A 17,948-nucleotide genomic window follows, 5' to 3' on the forward strand; every position below is an offset into this window, starting at 1 on the left:
TGTATGCAGTGAGTCCAGAAATATTGTGATGTCATCAGAGGGATCAACTGTGGTCCACCATTGGTGGCATCATTGAGTCTCTCATAATATCTTAATCTGTTGGCTGCATGAAGGATCATGTCTGAACAGCACCATTTAAAGGCATCATGGGATTGGTTGTGACCTGTAAGTGAATTTATCACATTGGTGAGGTCAGTCCAGATTTCATGTTTCCAAACTGTATTGCCAGAATAGCCAAGTCAAGAGCATCAATTATGATTTCAATTTCCTGGGTGGGAGAAGTTCTCACCCTTAGGGTAGTTGGCCATCTGAAAGACAGTGATATGCACATGATAATATTCCTGTGTGAGTCCATTTATGCAGTTGAGTCTATGGGCAGCATATGTCAACATAAACTGTATACACTGCTGTGCAATGTAAAAAATCTGTATAGCACTGTCTGTGAAAAATACTAAAGTGACATATAAAACAATGCCTTCAGACATAACATTTTTAAAATGAGCATAACTTGTAATGTTTTTGCATTTCATGACTAGGATTAGAACCCCTCACATTACATATATGGTGAATGGCAGCCTAAAGGCAACTTCATCATGCTACAGGAGTCTGCATGCAATTTACCTGAAAATACTACAGAAGGTAACAACTGAACAATTTACGGAAAGCATCAGAAAACTTCAGACAGTACAGATCCTTTGTACATCGAGCCAGTAGTAAGAAAACCTTTGTTAACAAGTATCATTGAAGAAATATTGATGACAGCAACAACACATATTTTTAATAGTTTTGTTAAGTAATATGAATTAAGATATATCCATAATATCAACATAACAGATAGTATCAGAATCCATAGGTTTCTGTAGTTACACCACAGAGTGCAAGAAATTGCCTGTAAGAATTGTGGATAATCCATAAATGTGCCATTATATACTGTTCATAGTTGCAATGTAAATATGTCTATACAACTGCATACCGCATATGGGAAGGAAATTAGTTATTTAAAATAATAACACCTGTATGCATAAATTTCAATCAAACATCAGTCCAGTAACATATAACAACTTCTGTTAAAGATCACATTTTGAGTAAAAATGAATTTAAACAGCTGGCTTTGGAAATGGCTGAGTAGAAAAGATGTAATAATGACCAAAACAGAAATGCTACAAACCGCCATTGCACCTCTCATTCCAAATCATAGAAACAAAGCACACTTAATGTGCACCCACCTTTAAGTACCATTTGCACCATACATAATTAATGAGGTTCATTAAAATTCATGGTTTTGGAATCCCATTTATGCACCTCTGTGCAAATTGTCTTCATGCTCCGTAACAACCAGGTGTACTGTGTAATCAACCGATAGGTATCGATAAATGGTACCACGTGTGGCATGTGCCCATTATCTGCCATGACATCAGTATTACTTTCATAAATTGATTTTGATACATTTACAGATCATACCATTGCTAACTGCAAACTGAGTGGTGCCTCAGTGAGCATTTACCTTTGTTTGTATTTTTTAGGCTTTTTCATTTGAGAAGGCTTAGACATGTCTGTACATCCAACTGAACTGGACTGACAAGGAGACTACCCAGATGTTGACTGGAGTGGAGCAGCAAATGAGAGCCAGGCCCAGGAACATTGCCATGATAGACATATGCAACCAGATTGTGAGGGAGAACCAAAGATGTACAGGGATCTACTGCACTGAAGTGCAGGTTCACAACCACCATGGTGACCTGCATCAGAGGGACACACAGGAGCTTTGAAGGAAGGTCATTGAGGTGAGGAGGCAACCTGTAGATCTCTACAGTAAGTGTGAGTATCTTATGTATACATGAGCATTCCTATGAACTTGAGAGGTATAGCTCTGTCCCATATATATCAGATAGATGGTTTTATAGCCATTGAGTAGCTGCTGTGACATTTATCTCGCGGGGATAATTAAGTGGATGTGGTAACTGCTGTCCTTATAAGCATGTGTTCAATTCCCATGCAGTTAATGTATTTAATAATGTTTATAATATCAATAATTATGACCTTTGTAGATGTACGTATGTTTTACAACATATAACAACATCACTTCACACAGCCACTGTCCTCATGCATCACTAATGCCTATAGCTCCTAGGCCGCGAATAACTTTGCACTTCATAGATTTCCATTATAGTACCACAGTATCACCTGCTACACTCTTATACATCAGAATAAAAACTCAGACATAACGTCTTTAATTCATTCCTCCTAATAAATTAAATAGTCATGTTTATTTAATACAAAAAGGAATGCCTGTCCAACTGCTTACACATATGTTATCAGTTATGTGTTGATAGCTGTTTTTTCTTGACAATAAAATGCTGACAAAGTGCAGTTTTCATATTCATCTGTTCTTCACAGAAATTCAAATAAATACCTGCATTACCTGCTTTTTTTTAATAAAAACCATGCAGCTTGTCAGCTCAGCCTGTAAGGAAAGATGCCAACATGCTTACCATTTTGGCGTGCTGTGGGTTCCAACCACATAGTGGAAACAAATCTGCAACTGTTATCTTAGTTTAGTTCAACCATAGCATTTCTTTGGTGAAGCATATTGCAATAATTGATATTACTATTTAAAAAGAAAACCACAAGTGATGATGGAGCACTATATCACACAAAATGAACTTTAATCCACTGGTTTAGTGCTTTCAGCCCAAGAACTGGGCCTTCATCAGAACGTATTACTATTTATGTTATGCATGGTTAGAAATAACTGAGCTAGTTGTCACATTCCTATGAATGTGCCCATAATCCATAATACTCTGCTAATATTAGCTTTCTATTAACAGGATTCATAGAGCAGTACCTGTTTGTTTATGAAGAACATGTGTGGACTTTTAGCTCAGCTTGTAAGGAAACATGCCAACAGTCCTACATTTTGGTATATTGTGGGTTCCAATCCACACAGGGGAAACATATCTGAAATTGTCATCTTCGTTTAATTCACCTATAGCATCTCTTTAGAGAAGCATATTCCACTTATTGATATAATGGTATATTTTGTGCATGGTTAAGAATAACTCGGTTATTCATCAAATTCATATGGGCATATTCATAATCTGTAAGGAACCATTAACATCAGCTTTTTAACAGCAGGGTCAATAAAGCTTGCTACAGACTGTTATATGTCTGACCAATGCTTTTGTTAATATTGTATACTTTTAAAAAGTGTTATCAAGTTCTGTTTTATCATTAAATATTACAATCAATTCAAGAACACCATTACCCTCATTTCTGAGGGAGTGGGATGGGCGGACTTACAGTTGAAATGCAGAACAGGGAAGATGTATGTATTCGCTTAGTGATGTGCACTTTGCCATGGAATATCATTGTCTACACACATACACTACTGTGTCCCTTCTGTCCAGCAACTTGTATGGTTCTGTTCACAAAAACTCTATGACACATGACACTGTCCCACTGTCCAAGGAATGACTGATTTCCATTACTGTTAGTGTTTCTGTAAATAGTGCTGACATGAATGTAATTTTTCTAACTATTTACCTACATGACCAGCATAAATTCATAATTTGAAATCCTAAGCCAGGATCCTTATTAGAAGACTATCCACGTTCCAGGTGATGTCATAAAACCAAGTCTTTTCACTGTAATCATAACATGCATCTTCAATCAAGCTGGAATAACTAAGCAGGTAGCTCTCAAGGTTAAAGTTTGGATGCACATTGTAGTTGCGGGTTTGAATCTCACATACTCTAATCTGTGTTCAAAGATATTAAAACCTGCATAGAGCACTGAAAGTTGTGTATGGTGAATACTAATGATGTGGGTAGTTGTCTCAAAGCCTATACTACAGGTTTTCACAAAGGAATACTAATGTCATGTTTACAAATAGGATATTGAGTGCCAGGCATTTGTAAGGTACCTCTGTCCATAATGGATATGTGTCAGTCTCTGTAAATTTTCATCACTTTATATTAAGTTCTGCTATGCTCTTCATGAGAATGTGCTGCATGATAGAAAGAGCATGGGACCCATGGATGTTCTCCTATCAGATGACGAAGAGTGCATGCCAGGCCACTGCCAGATTCTTCCATTGATGACAGTGATAATGATGATGACAAAGATGAGGATGCTAGATCCACCCCTACCCAAGCCATCATGCCTGCAGCCCAGAGGAGACGATGCCAGGCCCAGAATCAAGACAATTATCAGGAGATTCAGGAGGTTGTGACCAATGTGTTCTAAACACAGATGAGGAACTAGATGGGGACATTCTTTCAGGATATGGCATGAGCTATGTGTGATTCATTCAGGGAGATAGCTTGTGAGGTCATTCAGGAGTCTCGTCCACATCAGACTGGTCCTACAGTTTGTAAGTATTGTCTGTGTGCTCCACTTGAGTTATGCTGCCAACATGCTGATAATTGATTGGACTGTGTATGCACTCTTGTGCATGCACAAAATGTAGCTGTCATGCTTATGTGTTATTGTCATGTAACATTTACTTCTGTATCAAAGTGTGCATGACATACATTACACTTTCCTTCCATATTCAGCTCTCCATGCATTATGGCAGTTAACCTGAAGCTAGTGCTACAAGGCATAGCATATAAATGTGTTTTACTGAGGCAAGTGACAGACTGTATATGTTGTCTATAATCCAGCACTACCACTGTGGTATGACTTGGAATAGTGCATTGCCATATCATGTATGTGCAACAGAAGGACATGTCATTCCCCATGTGTTTTGGATGACAGTTGTCATGATGTCCCACTGGCGTGATGTGGTGTTGTGTGCCTGGGCTGGCAATACTGATGCCATGTGGTATTATATACAGGTATATCCTGTATATGTACAGTCCTCCTTTATTGACTGTGTCCAATGGCAATGTAGCATTAATCTATACACAGTATTATACATAATTTATTCTTTAACAGTGCATTACACCTTCTTTGCTATATCTTACATTTTCACATCCATTACTTAGTCACATAATTTCACACCTTCCACAAATAGTTAGACATATTATCTAATTGCACATGTGTGTGCACATAGTCGGATCCATACTGACACACAACTGTACCTTGACATGTGAACATTCAGTGACTTACCGTTGAGGTACTGTGGTGATGCTCACAGGCGTGCCCTCTGCTCAGTAATGAGCAGGATGGGTGACGTACAGTTGTGATTGTTTATTCAACATTTAATTGATGCATGTACATATTACATAATTGCACATTACTGTGTATATGTGTGTTTTATACATGGCCAGTTCTGTGGACATTAGCAATCAACCTGCCTATGTGACACACATTTTCCATTTGATTAAGTGTATTTGGGTTTGTCTTCTACAGCACCCTATGTGCTGCACATGCATTTACAGTATGTCAATTTACGTTGTCTTAGTTTTCCCTGATGTGGGCCCACACATGAATCCCTTCCACCTACATATTTCCCTGTTATATTTTACAGATATATTTGCCTTTGTTGCAGTTATTGACCAGTGTCATGTATTAGTTTTGACATGAGAAATATATGCTAAATGTTATGGCCATTTTATGATGCAGGATATCTGCACAAAAGTCACTGACTATTGCTTGCAATTCATCCTTGTTCTCATTATACTTGTGTGTTAACCAGTGTACTTTGTTGACATCCATGTGCACAACTTGCTATGCTTATTAAGCTGCTTGTTACATTTTAATAAATATTCTTACAAGTGATTGGTATGTGTGTGTATTGACCTTAATTTCATGTACATTCCATTTAGGCTACTGGCAGTCATACATACACATCTATACCTGTGTGTTGCCTTTGACATGGCAACACATGCTATAGGGACCTAAATCTTGTCACCACAATAAACAGAACATGCTGGAGGGATAGATTCCTGCCCCAGAGACTTCCCATACTCTGGAACAAACTACCTATGTCAAACAAAGCTCCTCATTAGCACTCTTCAAGAAAAATCTTAATGATTGGATGGGAGATAGGAAATTCACCCCGGGGATCAGTTCTGTGGCTCTGCTTGACAGGGGCACAGGAAAACAATTTTCTTGGGTGGCAAAAGCCAGGGTACCATTTGGCTAGGCTTCTATAGGCCCTAGGGCCAATAGCCTAGTACCTACCTATGAACCTATGCACATATATAAGCATTCCATTGCTTATTTGGATTATGTACACCTACTTGTGTATGTAGCAGACATCTTGTTGCTTTTCTGCAGTACTTCTGCTTGGCACTGGTCTTAGATGTTTGCCTTTCATATGCATGGTTATAAGTTTGGTTTTGTCTTCTGCTGATGTTATCTAGCATTGCTAAACCTGCATTTGCTCATCAGTGATGTTGCTTGGCTTATGTCTGCACTGCTGACAGATGACTTGAATATGTGTTTATTTATCCAATTTGTACTATGATCCTAATTTACTACCCTCCAGCACACATCAACCATTGGTCATACACATCCGGGTACAATTGCCACACAATCTGCAACATTGCAATGTGATAGGGCATAAGTAGATATGTTTTTCTGTATTTTACCATGACTTGACAATATCTCATTGCCTATATTGTGCAGCGTGCTATCTGTGTAACTTGCCTGTCCCTGCTGTTTTTTTTTCCAACCTCTCTGTCTTATATTGTGATATTTGTTCTACCCTCTGACTTTCCCTCAGATTTTCCTATTCTATCATCCCTCTTGTGTGTCCCTCTTCTTCACCCATAATCTACATCTTCTTTTTCTCTCCCACTTTCCTTGGGTGTGTGCATTACCTGTGTTCCCCATACAAGTCCCAAACCCATTGTTAGCAAATGTTAGCTGTGGTGATGTCCCTGTGATTACCCTTCACCTGAATTATTTTTTTATTAGAAATTTTAAGGATTCCATCAACAAACTGTAACTGCAAGCAAGCATATTTTATTACTACATAATCTTATGGAGATATTCATAGTTGTCTTTGAGCTTACTGCAAAGATTGCTGATGTTATATATTACAAACAGCATTGGAGCTTTGAAGCAACTGTTTTTTGCTAGTGAATAAATTACATAAATATCAGTAATTGTCTGTAATGTTTCTGGGCACATTTGTGAAAATATGTTTTATGAATGCCATGCATCTTACATTGGGATAGTTGGCATTCTTTTCTTTTTATTGTATCATAACAAAGTCTGTTGTATTTTGCAGTTGTCCTTAACCAACAAAGTCAATTGTATTCCGCTGTTGCCCTTAACCTTACTGGACAGATTCTGTTTTATATATATATATATATATATATATATATATATATATATATATATATGTTTGTATAACTATCAGGATACTTGAATTTTGATCATCTTTCCCCTAAGTTTGTTAATGCATAAAGTGTTTTTACACCCATTTCTCATTACTTACAGATTACTTGTGGATTTGTTTAGTGTGTCATTCTTACTGTGATACTTCATTGTGGACACAGCTACTCTGAGTTTCTTGTGGTACATTTACATATTACAACATTATCTGCAAGTTTAGTACTGATATCAGCATAATGCACCAGAGTCCACAAACTTTACAAAACATGGCCCATAGTGTTCAAGATCAAGCCATGATACTTATGAATCATGAACAGGCAGACAGAGGTATATACAAACACTTCAAAATAATCCTATTATGATCTGCAAATATGGAATTGCAACTGTCAGTATGCCTAAACAAAGTGATCCAGCAAGAGAATCAGTTTGTCACCTGATGCATCTTTAAAACCCTATAAATGGTAAGGTCCGTACTTGGTGGTAAATGGGGAGGGGCAATACTGAAGTGATATTGAGAGGATTATTTGCTTGACTTTACACATGATCAGTCAGTGCAGATAAGTAAAATATTTCAGCAGGTGGTAAATAATAAAAAAAAAAAAACATTCAAGTTAAAAATAACTATACAAAGCACAAAAAAAAGAATAATTCATAACAATAGTTGGCCGAACTAAATGATTAACACAAATTCCTGAAGATTAACAGGACAAATGATGCATAACTTCCCTACAGCACACCAAACTCCCATTTTGCAGTAGCTTGTTTCTCAAGGCAGCAAAAATATTTCAGTTTCTTTAATAATTTTTAAATAAAGTAAATAGCATCTAATCATAAGGGTCTTGATTATCTAGAATAATGCAATATCTTAGAATAAGTTCTTTGATGTTAATAATACAACAAATCAAAGGATATTTATATGACATCTTACAGTACCTCTTTTGGCTTTTTATAGCTTTCAGATCCAATGAGCATGTTTCTTGGTTCAGGAACTTGAGGAAATATTCCAGACCACAAGCGATACCTATAAAGCCAGTGATGCATGCATTATTATTATTGCTAGCATTTATTATTATATAATTATTGTCATCCTCAAAATCAGCATTTTTAGGCTGCCATATAGCCGGTGCTAAGAAATAAACAAAATTACTTAAAATTATGGAGAAAAATGATAGGTAACTATATATGACTGAGTTTTGTTTAGGTTTTCTACTCAATATTGGATGAAAATCTATTAAATAAGATCTATGTTGTTAGAAAGGTGAGGAAATGATTGAAGAGTAATGATCAGTGGGGCCCAAAGATATTAAACGCAAGAGAAAAAGATTTAAAAATGTGTTTAAAATATATGTATCAGCAGAACAGGCATAAGTATGTTTGCAAGTGATGCAAGGAGATGGAGGAATATACCTCCTTTCAAATAACACCAAAATTATGTTACTACAGACCTGAAAATTTTCAGGCTAAAGGGGGGCATGAGAAAATAACATAATGAAAGAGAGCAATCTGCATTAGTGGATACTTAATGAAACAGTATTTTTTCAAGCAGTAATATTTGCCACTGAAATACATTTTTCCTTTCAGTATGCAGCTGAATTTTGTGTATCAAAAAAGATAAAAAAGATGCGTGCAAAGAATGGAAATCATTTAAGGTCTTGCATAGTCTAGTTGGCTATATGCAGGGCAAGGTGAATGCAGACCTTCAGAGTTTGTGATATCAATCAGGAGTAGAACTGCAATACTATTATGACTTGCTGAGTTACCCTAACTTGGAAAATTACTTGCTTTTTTTGAAGGTCACCCTTTAGTAAGACAGACTGAAAGCATAAGAGAGACGAGTATCCTAGAGAAATATGAAAAAAAAAACAATACAGTCTGCGAAGAATGCTTTTTAAGTTTAGAATGCATACAGATGAGTATAGGGAAATGGTACAGATGAGTGAAATATTCATACAATGGTCAAGAAGAATAAAATCAGTACAGCAGACAGCCCTAGATTACATATCATGTGCTACAGTGGGCAACCATTTTTAAATCTCTACCTTAATTAGTAGTAAAACAGAATCATGAGAATACAATAAGGGCAGCTGTAAAGTAGTAACAGTAGCAAGCAAAGTGGAAAAGTATATATTCAAAAACAATCTCGTGCAGGTAAATGGTGCAATAAAATAAATTAAAAACCCATGCATTCTTGGTATACTGTGCAGTTTTTGTGTCTATTTTTCTTATCTGTGTAAAGATGTAACACATGACTTTCTGCTTTTATAGACTATTTGCATGTTTTGTTTTCATTTCATTGGTAGGTCATAGATTCAGAGGTACTTAATACATTATTGATCTGTGAGGATCTTAAGAAGCGTAGCGTTACATTTGCATGGTAGTTTTTAGCCTTTATATTTTGCACTTAAATAACCAAGAGATGGGTCAAACAAAACAATAATATGTTTGAACATTTAAATGTTTGGCCTATATATAAGGAACAGAGGTACTAAACTGAGAGTAAATGTGCAGTTATCTGTCCAATCATCCTTTCCACAGAGTAAGAGATGCACTTTTATTTATGTGGAGTAGAGCATGGTTGCAAAGAAGTGTTATTCTCTGTGATATAAACCTATCTCTTCCACATGTTCTATTTATTTTACAAAAGAGATGGATATCCCTTGAGCAGGAATTTATGATAACTTTGGACTTTTGAATGTATAATGGATCTGAGAAAATATGGTCTCTTGAAGCTCTTTAGTCAAAGCAGAAGGTCACCTCTCAGTAGCATGTATGATACTGAGAAAAAGGATAAGGCTTTGGGATGGTTTGCATAGTTTTTATGATTTAGGCCCTTGACTTTTTAGTGACAAAGCATTGTAATGGTTTCAATTGTGGCAAGTAATTAGACAGGTCCATACTGAAAGAGGCATTATACAAAATGATCAACCTAATGAGCTGAGAGAACAGTGGAACAACTACATCCCAGGATCTGGATGGAATACTTTTCAATATAATCTATGCAATGAAAAAGGACTTCCTTCCAATAGTGGATACATATTCATTGTTGATATAACTTGCAAGTTCCCTAATTATATGATCAGTTTTCAGGAGTGTGTTGTAAATGTGATAATCACAAATGGAGTCATGCTTGCTGAAGGATCCATTTATACACTTCTTGATATGTAGTGTTAGTCCATGGTGCTAAAGGATCCATTTATATACTTCTTGGTATGTAGTGTTAGTCCATGGTGCTGAAGGATCCATTTATACACTTCTTGGTATGTAGTGTTAGTCCATGGTTTTGACACCAGCTATTTGTTTAAAACAGGCCATCCTAGGAGGATCTTGGTATCCTCTGGAGAGTTTTTGATGGTAACAGGTTTGCAGTCATCTGAAATCCTGGCCAACACCAAATCCTTAAAATTATTATTGACCTCTGAGAAGTAAATGCCAAAGAGGAGAGGCCCAAGGACTGACTCCTGGAGTACATCGCTAGTGTTAGGTCTTTGGAGGAGGTATAGCTGCCCAACCTAGCTTCTTGTGTTCTATTCATGAGCTAATTTGCTATCCAACTAATAGCATAAGGATTGATATTTAGCTAGGAGTGTCTATGTATGATACCTGGGTGTGGGATGCTATTGAATGCTTTGCGAGGTTTAGATATGCACTGTGCACTGTTTTGCCTTCATCCATTGCTGCAGTACCTTTTTAGTAGAATTCAATTAGGTTAAGTATGCAGGATGCCATTTGGTTGCTAGACCTTATGTTTTTGTGTTTTATGGATTTACTTGACTAGTAGCACACCTTTTTTATGGAAAGAGCACACTTTTTAGATCCTGAGATACAGCCAAATCCTTGAAGTCATGAACAAAAAGATAAAAATCAAGTAACTTTCTTACTATTTGATGAAACCCTCTCAGTGCAGAACCAAAAAATCCTGTAGCTGTAATCAAGAAAGTGTGCTTTCAGATACAAGTTTTATGGATAATATAAAATTAATAGCAGGGAAAATTCACATGTAGAAACACCTTCAGTGGCAATGGCTTAGTTTTTGATATCTGAAGAGGTTTTAAAAGTGCCTCTATATGTTAATATATATCCAGGACTATAAAAAGTGTCAGGAACTGAATTTAAAACTAAGCTGTGATTACATGGTTCGAATAAATGAAATGTTTTGCTGCGACTGTAAATGAACTACTGAAATAAATAATTGAATTATTAAATTACCTCTGCATCTCTGTATGATTTATACTCACATATTTATTCATTTAAATCAGTTTGATCATCATATAATTGTTACTAAGTAAATGTAAACTATAGAGAGAGCTCAATGATTTTAATAATGGTAATATTTTTCCTGGCCCATGTACTTCAGCAGCAGAAAGAGTCCATACCAGTGACAATGGCATCAGTAAAGTGTGTTGATGTTGTTTCAGATTTGGATACAATAGATATGCCAACATGCCGTAATATTGAAAAAAAAATACATCTGAGTGGTGTACTGTGCATGTTGAGACTCAGCAACCGAGGAAGCAAATTCCATTACATCACAATAATGAATCCTTTTGCATTCTCCCCAATGGATCAAAAACAGTTGCTAGAAAGAAAGTGAATGTCAAAGAATGCTCCAACAATGGGGGACAAAGTCGAGGTAGATGTGAATACTCAGGTCCCTGCAGCACAACGTTGTTCAGCCAACTCCAAGTAGATACCGATAAATGTATGCCAATTTATTTGACTATGATCTGGCTGAGACTAAAGCTCATTTGTTATTAAGAGGTCTCACATGTCTTCCCTCTTCACCTTAATGAGACTTTAACTGAACACAGATTGTTTAAACCACAAAAACTAAAAAATTGAGCCAACTGAATAAACACAAAAAAATGCTAAGGCTTCAGCTAACAAACGTTTATTAATAAGCGCTTTCGTCCACCTGAAGAAGTTCATTAAAGTAAGTGGACGAAAGCGCTTACATAATAAACATTTGTGAGCTGTACCCTTAAAATTTCTTTGTGTTTGAACACAGATCATTTGTTAGAAATCTCAATTTGAAATCTTTTTTTAGATTACTGCTTCAGTTAATGAATCACCCAATGATAAATGCTTTTTGAACCATGTGTGAAAATCAGATTTTTGATTTACATAATGAAGTGACTGAAAGAACATTTTTATTTTTAGCTTTGCAACTTCTGCGTGATAATCCTGATATTGTTATAAAACTGGCAGATAAAGATGGTTCCACTGTCATTATGAATATAACTTTCTAAATTGCAGTAATGAATGAGTTACTATCAGAAATTAATAATTTAGTTAAGGTACAAGTAGATACAATTATTTATAAAATTAATTCTTTGTTATATGACATAAGACTAGAAAATGTCATTTGATGCATATGTATGAATTTACTTATATAACTACCCCATGATACAAATCCTATATGATTTACCCAAAATATATAAGAAAAGAGTTAGGCCACCTATATATCCTATAGTTGCATGTAACCAATAGATAAAAAACTATTTCTTTATAGCTTGAAAATGTACTAAATGTATACCTTCCGCAAGTAAAAATCTAAATAAAATAAGTTATTTTTCTATGACTGGAGTAAGGTTAATAATTTGAACAATATTGTGGTGACTCTAGATGTGAACTGCTTGCCTAAGCACCTTGAGATACAGGCTATAATGGAATATTTTTGTAATGTCAGTTCATTATCAGTAATATTTATTGGCACTATTTCTTCACATATATAGTACATTCACATAGAATATATATGTTTAATGGTAAATATTAGCATCATAAACTGGGACTGGCAATGGATACTGCTTTTGTTAATGTTGTTGTTCTTCTTTCGGCTTTTCCTGGTTAGGGGTCGCCACAGCAGAACTCTATACATATGGTAATTAAGCATTTTCAACTTGAAAAGAGGCTGCATTTTTAATGATAATGCTCACTGCTGATTTTTTAGCATTTAAATTGAACATCTCTACAACCCACATACCATTTCTAAATGTGTTACTTTCTTTAACAGATGGAGAAATTAATACTAGCATTCATAATAAAGATGTACAAGCTAATAGATATTTGCATTCTAGGAGTATGCATTCAATATTTACTTATAATACCATTGTTAGAAGTTATTTTTATGGTTGAGTCAATTGCATACCAGTGATAAGGCTTTTTTAATTGTTGTAAATCAGATTATGTTTTTTTTAAACAGAGAGAATACAATGAGCAATTATTACATGAAAATATAGGCAGGATTTTGCTGAAATGCATAGATAAATAGAAGTCTTACTTTTCTGAAGCGTTCATAGGTTCATAGGTTCATAGGTTCATACTAGGCTATCTGCCCGAGGGCATTTATAAGCCTAGCCCATCGTTTTGTGGCTTATGCCACCCCTTTAGTATGGGGAACTATACCCATTATTTTGCTGTGCCTCTGTCGAGCAGTGACACTGAGGTAATTCCTGGGGTATATCTGCGATCTCCCATCCATTGGTCAAGATTTCTCTTGAACAAGGCCAGCGAGGTGCTCTGCCTCACATGTACCGGGATTTTGTTCCACAGCATAGGGAGTCTTTGGGTGATGAATCTATCCCTCCAGCACGTCCTATTAATAGCCGTGTCGAGGTTTAAGTCTCCCGCCCTTGTGGCTCTGATGGATCTAGATTTTTGAGGTGAAGCATATTCATCAAATCTGGGTTTGTCATGTCCTTGTATGTTAGGCAAAGGTCACCTCTGCGCAAGCGGTACCCGACTGGATAGAGCTGGAGTTCTTTCAGTCGGGCAGCATAGGACAGATTTTGAGACCCTTTATCCTTTTGGTGAGGAACTTTGTGTCCTCTCCAGCTGCTGCAAGTGTCGGGTCAGATACATTCCGAATGGGGCATTGTACTCAATCATTGGTCTGATGAGTGATGAGTAAAGGGAGACTATGACCTCCCTTGATCTAGATGAGAATCCCTTCATGATAAGGTGGGCAATGTAGAAGGACTTCCTAACTACTTTAGCTACATGGGTGTCGAATGACAGACTACTATCAACCTGGGTCCCCAGGTCCCTGATAACTTCTTCTGTGCTCAGTGGATTGCCACCTATTTGGTAGCTAGGGGTAACCTTGTTTTTCCCGAAGGGTATGACTATGCATTTTTGGCATTTAACTTTAGGCCGTGGCTCTGGCACCAGTTATCCATTTCTGTGAGACCCTTCTGAAGGATATCTGTGTCAGATGTGTTTTCTACTATGGCGCCAGTTTGCAGTCATCTGCAAACTTTGTCAGCCATAACCCTCCTGTGTTTGCTTGTACTTGGAAAAGTAGATGCCAAACAAGAGTGGGCCCAGGACTGAGCCCTGTGGGACACCACTTGTGACAGGCTTTGAGTCTGACATGGCGCCAGCAACTCTGACCCTGTGGGTTCTGTCACTCAGCCAGTTTGCAACCCATCTTGTGATGTATGGGTTAACATTTAAGCTGATGAGTTTTTCAATGATACCCGAGTGGGGTATTGTATCGAAGGCCTTAGCCAGATCGAGGTAGGCTGTATGGACTGCCTTTCCCTCATCAATGGCTTTGGTGACTGTTTCGAAAAAGTCAACCAAGTTTAAAAGGCATGATCTGCCTTTGACAAAGCCAAACTGGGTTGGATCCAAAGTCTGCAAATTCCCTATGTCTTTATTTATGAGGTCCATTATGATCCTCTCCATGGCTTTGCAGATAAGGCTTGTCAAGCTAATGGGCGGTAATTTCCAGGGTCTGTGGAGGCACCGCCTTTGTGAAGTGGGACCACAGTTGCAGTGCGCCACTCCTGGGTACGTATCCAGAGGTAAGACTTTGATTAAACAGCTGTCGTAGCTGTGGGTTTAATTCCTCATTGAGTTCGTGGAGCACACAGCCGGGGACACCATCGGGTCCCATGGATGCTGTGTTTTGCTTTGGAGAGAGCAGTTCTCACTTGGGCGTTGGAGATGTTTGGGGGCTGCACTCATTTGGTATAGATATCTCTCCTTTTGGGGAGGGGAGAAGTTTGCACTGAACCTGTCAGCCAGTATGTTGGCAATGTCTGTAGGATCAGTAATCTTCACATCATTTTGAACTAGTTCTGAGCATATCTGGGAGTTTCCTCCTAGGTTTCTAACATAGCTAAAGAAGGCCTTATGATTGTCTTTTGAGTCTTTAGCTATTTTTCTCTCGAAATTTGCTTTGGATGATTTTATGAGAGCTCTTAGTTTTTACTTATAGTGATCAAGGGTGTCTTACCTTTTAAGGATTTTGCTCTATCTTGTAGTAGCTTCCTCCTTTTGTTGTAGAGTTTGTTTATGGCTGGGGTCCACCAGACTGGACGCTTGCCTTTGGTACAAAGAGTCTTTGTTTTGCTTGGGATTGCCTTATCCATGCAGTCCTGCAGGTGCTGGTAGAAGGCGTTTGTAAGTGATTCAGCGGCTTGAGTATTGTTTTCCACGGCTCGGGGCCTGAAAGGAGACCACACTAGTCTTTAGAAGTGTGAAGTCAGCTTTTGAGAAGTTCTTTACTGTGGTCTTTTTATTTCAGGTGGGGTGGGATGAGGACCTCCAGCGAGATTAGTTTGTGATCTGATCTCACCAGTGAGGGGTATACTTCCGGTGTTGAACATTGTGCTCCCATGTTCGTGATGATGAGATCAAGTATGTTATCTCCTCTTGTGGGGATGGTGACTAGTTGTTCCATGGCATTTGAGTTTATGAATTCCAGGAACTTTTGGGCTAGGGTGTTTGGGCTTGAGTAGTGTTCCCAGTCTATATTAGGGTAATTGAAGTCACCTAGTATGATGGTGTTTGGTGATACATTTATCCCTCTAGTGTTTTCAGGAAGGCCATGTGAGTTTCCTGAGTTTGTGAGGGTGGCCTGTAACATGCTACAATTTGCAGAGCAGTCTTGCCTATGGTTAATTGCACCTGGATGGTCTCCGATGCATCGTGCGTTGCCACCAGTCTTGAGGTGTGGGTGTCCTTGATGAATATGGATAGCCCCCCTCCTTTCTTGGTATTGTCCGGATTTTGGGGCCGGAACGCATGATATGAGGTAAAACCTGATAGCGCTGGGGTGCTCTCAGGAGCCTTGAACCAGGTTTCTGTCACAGCACAGACATCGATGTTCTCCATACTGAGAAGGGCCTCGAGTCGTGCATTTTGAGATTTAGACTTCTGGCATTGAGCAGCATTACCCTTAGTTTTTTCTCCCTTTTGTGTTCTAGGGTGGTAGGTTTAGAATTTGAGCCTTGCCTAAAAAAGGCACTATGGGGTGGCAAGAGCCTTTGCCAATATCCTGAATCCCAGGGGTGACAGGTGCAAGCCGTCCCTTGCGAAGCAGCGTGGCTTGTCCAGCATGTCATCCCAGGCAGACAGATACTGGATCCCCTTTGAATGACACCAGTGTTTAAGCCAATTGTTAAAGCTGATCATCTTATCTCTGTATTGTGGCATCATTCTTGGTGAAGGTAGGATACTGCTCAAGGTCAGGGTCATACCTGCCTGGGCTACATAATCAGAGAGCTCCTCAATGTCTCTTTTCATGTAGTCCAAGGAGGTACGTCTCAGGTCCAGTAGGGTCTCGTCTAAACTTTCATCTGTGCTGAGTAGGTACAAGCTGAAAGTTTTATACCAGGGGGCTGGAAAAAGCTAGAAACGTAATACTATAAATAATGGACAAAGATCACAACAATGCCATAATGGACCAGTTAGACATATCATGAAATATAATGAAATATAATTTAAAAGAATTAGTTAATTATTAGCTCAGCACCAGTTATGAAGGAACTATTTCTTAATGTTTCAAGTTACTTATATAAAAAAGAAGAGCTTAATAACAACTTTGCTTAAAAGATCTTAAAACACCAAATAAAATGAATTTAATAACAAAAGATTGTATGGTTTTCTGTAATTGCCACATTTAGAGTGCAATATGTCAGGATAAGATTTTTGTTCATCCCACTAGAAATAAAAGATTTACTTCTGTAAATTTTGTGACATGCACTTCAGAAAATATTGTCTACTTGGCTACATATGTAAAATACACATGCTTTTACATTAGTAAAAGTAATAGGAAACCTAAGTAGAAAATATGTGAGCATCAATCTGAAATGCAAAGAAAAGTTTCACAAGTGATGCCACATACAGTCTTAATAGCAGCTAAAAAAGGTCATAACTCACAGATGAAAGTTTAGACGAGACCCTACATGGCAGAATATTGAACAGATGACATTTCTGATATCAGGAGCAAGACTATGTTATGGTGATCTAGGGAGGGTGTGTTAACAAATGGATGTCATGGTTAAAATGGACAGCCAAAGTAGTGGTATATAATTTGGGTTTATGTCTTCCAGAATGCAGCCAGGCAGTCAGTGAAAAACATGACTTAATAAGAAAAGGTGTACAAGACAATGATGCATATTGTATTATATGATAGTATAATGTTAGAAATACTGAGAAAGTTGTGTCTAACATATGCATTTGATGATCTGTGTTGCAAACAAATGGTCCTTGCAAACTATTGCTAAGACATTTTAATGAACGTTAAAAAGAAGGGTGAGGATTTCTGCAAGGGTGCATCAGTTGTAGAAGTGAACAGTGGTCCCATGATCCATCCATTGCATACCTCTCTCAGGAATGCTTATATTGTACACAGGGAGACATTAGGGCTA

The 17,948-nt window shown here is 37.6% G+C and overlaps 1 long non-coding RNA gene across 1 annotated transcript in view; it reads right to left on the reverse strand.

The window, feature by feature from the left end:
* Positions 1–8,305, reverse strand: part of LOC122805862 — a 123,579-nt gene extending 115,274 nt beyond the window's left edge. Inside the window, exon 1 of the long non-coding RNA XR_006365476.1 lies at positions 8,224–8,305. This is a non-coding gene — a long non-coding RNA (uncharacterized LOC122805862). The remainder of the gene's footprint in view (positions 1–8,223) is intronic.
* Positions 8,306–17,948: the final 9,643 nt, after the last annotated feature.

This window comes from Protopterus annectens, chromosome 7.part0, assembly GCF_019279795.1.
Source record: "Protopterus annectens isolate FY-2018-M chromosome 7.part0, PAN1.0, whole genome shotgun sequence".
Taxonomy (NCBI): domain Eukaryota; kingdom Metazoa; phylum Chordata; order Ceratodontiformes; family Protopteridae; genus Protopterus; species Protopterus annectens.